This window comes from Thamnophis sirtalis, unplaced genomic scaffold, assembly GCF_051295495.1.
Source record: "Thamnophis sirtalis isolate CommonGarterSnake01/CBP01778 unplaced genomic scaffold, rThaSir2_p1.2 scaffold_9, whole genome shotgun sequence".
NCBI classification, from domain to species: Eukaryota; Metazoa; Chordata; class Lepidosauria; order Squamata; family Natricidae; genus Thamnophis; species Thamnophis sirtalis.
Window position 1 is genome coordinate 14,080,435 of NW_028261389.1, and position 3,998 is coordinate 14,084,432.

A 3,998-nucleotide genomic window follows, 5' to 3' on the forward strand; every position below is an offset into this window, starting at 1 on the left:
GGGAAGAGTTAGTAACGCCTCCCGGATTCGCCTTCTGATTGAAGCGCCGAGCTGCCACTCATGGGACACCGCGTCCCTACCCTCTTATGGGGAAGCGCCTTGCATGGATAAAGGGGCGGGAACTGATGACCTACCAAATCAAACGCTCTCCGGCACGCTCTGTTGGAAGGTCGGTGCTGATTGGTGGAGGAGGACCTCAGCTGCAGCAGCGCCATGCGGTGAAGCCAGCAAATGGATCACTCCAGGACAAGGGATTTTAAGCTTGGTGGTTAAAGGGATTCCCAAAGGCTTATTTGATGCCTGTTTTCTCCAACGTTTGAAAATTTGAGGAGCCGGAAGTAGGGTTAAAAACACTTACTAGACTCCCACCAAGCAAGATCAGGTGCAATTGGTCCTTGGATGGGAGACCACATTGAAATAAAGAGAAGAGAAGAGAATTCTTTATTGGCCAAGTGTGATTGGACACACAAGGAATTTGTCTTTGGTGCATATGATCTCAGTGTACATAAGGATAATAAAATACATTCATCAAGAATAAAAAGATACAACAAAGTGCAGTGGTGGGTTTCAAACTTTTTTTTAGAATCTGTTCTGTAGGTGTGGCCTGCTTTGTGGGAATGGCTTGCCAGCCATGTGACCGGGTGGGAGTGGCTTGCCAGCCTTGTGACTGAGTTGGAGTGGCTTGGCAGTCATGTGACTGGGTGGGCGTGGCCAACTTGTAAAATGTGGTGAAACTCACTTAACAACGCTCTTGCTTAACAACCAAAATGTTGGCTCAGGAACTCTGGCATTTGAAGCACGCAAGTCTTAAAGCTGCCAAGTTATAAGACCATTACACCCCTAACCCTTTAGAAAAAAACCCCAGGGATGTTCAAACTTGACAGCTTTAAGACTTACGGACTTCAACTCCCAGAATCCCTACTCTCGCTCTTCATCTGGATGATGTGCGGACAGGTAGGGAGAGGGAGCTGGAACCGGTTCTAAACAGTACCGTAGATTTGTAGAACCTCTTCTATAGAAGAGGTTAGAACTGGCAGGAACCCACCCCTGACTTAGTGATAGTCAAGGTTACTAATAAGCTATCAAATCGTATTAGGAAACAAAAACAATATAAATTAAAAGATACAAGCAACATGGTTATAATAATAAGTTGGAAGAGATAGATACTAGTAAGGAAGAGAAGAATGATAGTAATACAGTCTTAGTAAATTATTTGATAGTGTTGTGGGAATTAGTGGTTTAGCAGAGTGATTGCAGTCAGGGGGAAACTGTCCTTATGTCTAGTTGTTCTGGTGTGCAGTGCCCTATAGCTTCGTTTTGAGGATAGAAGTTGAGATAAATTATGTCCAGGATGTGAAAGGTCTTTTTTCCCCCACTTATTTTGTTTTCTTTTTTTCTTCTTTCATTGTAAGCCACTCAGAGTCCTCCGGGATTGGGCGGCCTATAAATTTAATAAATGAAAATGAAATGAAATGAAATATAGTTATTTTCACAGCCCTCTTTTTGAGTCGTGCAGTATACAGATCCTCAATGGAAGGCAGGTTGGTAGCAATTGATTTTTCTGCAGTTCTAATTATCCGCTGAAATCTATGTTTGTCTTCTTTGGTTCAGGACAATAGACTTCAGAGTTCAAAATAAACAAAAAGTTGCCTGCAGAAAGCAGTGTAAGCAATTTCCTTAATGTGCTGAGAAAAGAAGATTTTTAAAAGACTTCATTTGGTATCTGATCAAGTGGTTGCAAAATGAGCAATAGGATGGGATTATAAAATACTGTAGTGCAGGTTTGGCAACTCCCGGCCCACGGGCCAGATACATCACGCGCTGGCTACCCCCACGCCGGTTTAGCAAAGGGGGGGTCCCAATATGTCACGTGACAATGAGAGTTTGACACCCCTGCTGTAGTGGATAAATGGAAGCCTAGGGAGGGCGAAAAAGCATGCAAAAAATGGGGGAGGAGTGCCTCTCATGCGCGCATATGCACTGGGGGGTCGCGTTTTATATTATGGATGTGGCATGCACACGCACGCACACACCCCGCGCTTCCCCCTTATGGCACGCGAGCCAAAAAAGTTCGCCATCGCTGCTCTAGGCTGTTAATTCATTAAATTATAAAAAGTATATAAAAAGTATAGTTAGAATTTGTATGGGTGGGAAAATTAGGCTGAAAACTCTATATTGGATTATGCAATGTTCTAGACCAGTGTTGGCGAACCTTTTCGGCACCGAAATGGGAGTGTGCCTATGCACACGCACATGCTGGAACCTGGAAGAGCAGCCACCTGGCGTTCATGCACACGCGGGGAAGATGATCTTCCGGTTTCCAGCATACGCACCGGCCAGCTCGTCTTCGTGAGCGCATGCGTGCCAGAAACCAGAAGACCAGGTGGCCAGTGCCATGCGCACCAAAAACCAGAAGATTATCTTCCAGGCGCACACAAACCCACTGGGCACCAGCTCTTCTGATTTCCAGCTCTCCCACGCATGTGAAGACCAGCTGGCCAGCGCACCGGAACCCAGAAGAACAACAGGCACCAGCTTGCATGCCCGGAGAGATGGCTCTGTGTGCCACTTCCGGCATACATACCATAAGTTTGTCATCATAGATCTAGAGTTTATATGAATATTTAAAACTGGTATCAGAGCATCAGGGAAAAGCAGTGGGTCAGCAGTAATAGAAGATATCATTCTGAAGAGAGATTTTCTTGAAAGCCAATTAAAACATAAAACTATGTACTATGCAGAGAAACGTTGACCTTTTAAAAAATAGCCTTACATGCCCCCAAGTTGGTGTTTACTCTCGGTGACAAAATGGATAGATTTACTGCAGAATAATCTGTTCCTAACCTGGTCTTTCAGGTCTTCCAACATTGATAGAGAAACATATCACCTGCCAATAGTAAAAATTCCAGTTCCTCTATAACCGGATGGAGGAAACACTGAAATGGTATCCAATTCTATATTAGGCTGAGATTACCTACTACTTCAGAGATGGGCCTTTTCACAGAAGCAGATTAACCCATTTAGCCTTGCAATCAAGCAAATTATTGGACATGGAGTTCCTCAGTGTTTTATCTATTACAAACCTTCTTTTTTGCCTTTTGCTCTCTCTTATGTGAACAACAATCACAATCCAGATGTTCCTCACAAATGTTTCAAAAGGTTGTAACTTACCAAACCACAGGAAGCTTCGTAAAAAATCAACTCAGTCTGTTTACCCCTTGAATGTACAGCTAGACCTCAACCTATGACCATAATTAAGACCAGAATTCCTGTTGCTAAGCAAGGAGATTGTTAAATGAGTCACGCCCAATGTTACAACCTTTTTTTTTTTTGCTATGTGACTCAGCAGTTCTGCTGAGAGCTTTTTCGAGATACAAAATTCAGTGTTGTGACTCAGCAATTCTGCTGAGAGTCTTTTCGTGTTCAAGATTCATTAGGCAGCTGGGAGTGGTTAGAACAGTGTTTTTCAACCTTTTTTGTGCAAAGGCACACTTTTTTCATGAAAAAAATCACGAGGCACACCACCATTAGAAAATGTTAAAAAAATTTAACTCTGTGCCTATATTGACTATATATATAAAGTAATTCTCCCACGGCACACCTTACACTATCTCATGGCACACTTGTGTGCCGCGGCACAGTGGTTGAAAAACACTGGGTTAGAAGCAAGTTGGGAGATAAAAGGAGGGATGCTGCCACGCCCCAGTTGCTGGAGTCAATGTGTGTTCCGTGTTTGATAAAAGATTGTTTGATTACTAATCGTGATGTATGCCTGTTACACTTGGACAAGTGCTTTGGTGTTTCTTGTAAACTGATCCGTGAAGACTTCGGATGAAGTGCATATTGCTTGTAAGAGTTTTGTTTTGAATTCTTATCAGAGTTTTTGTGTTTATGTTATTTTCTGGGCTCGAAGCCAGTTTGAACTGAAAACTGATAAAGACAGAAGTCCTTTTAAGTTTGTCTGCCTGCGTTTGTTAGCGAGCCGTGCAAGGGGGGGT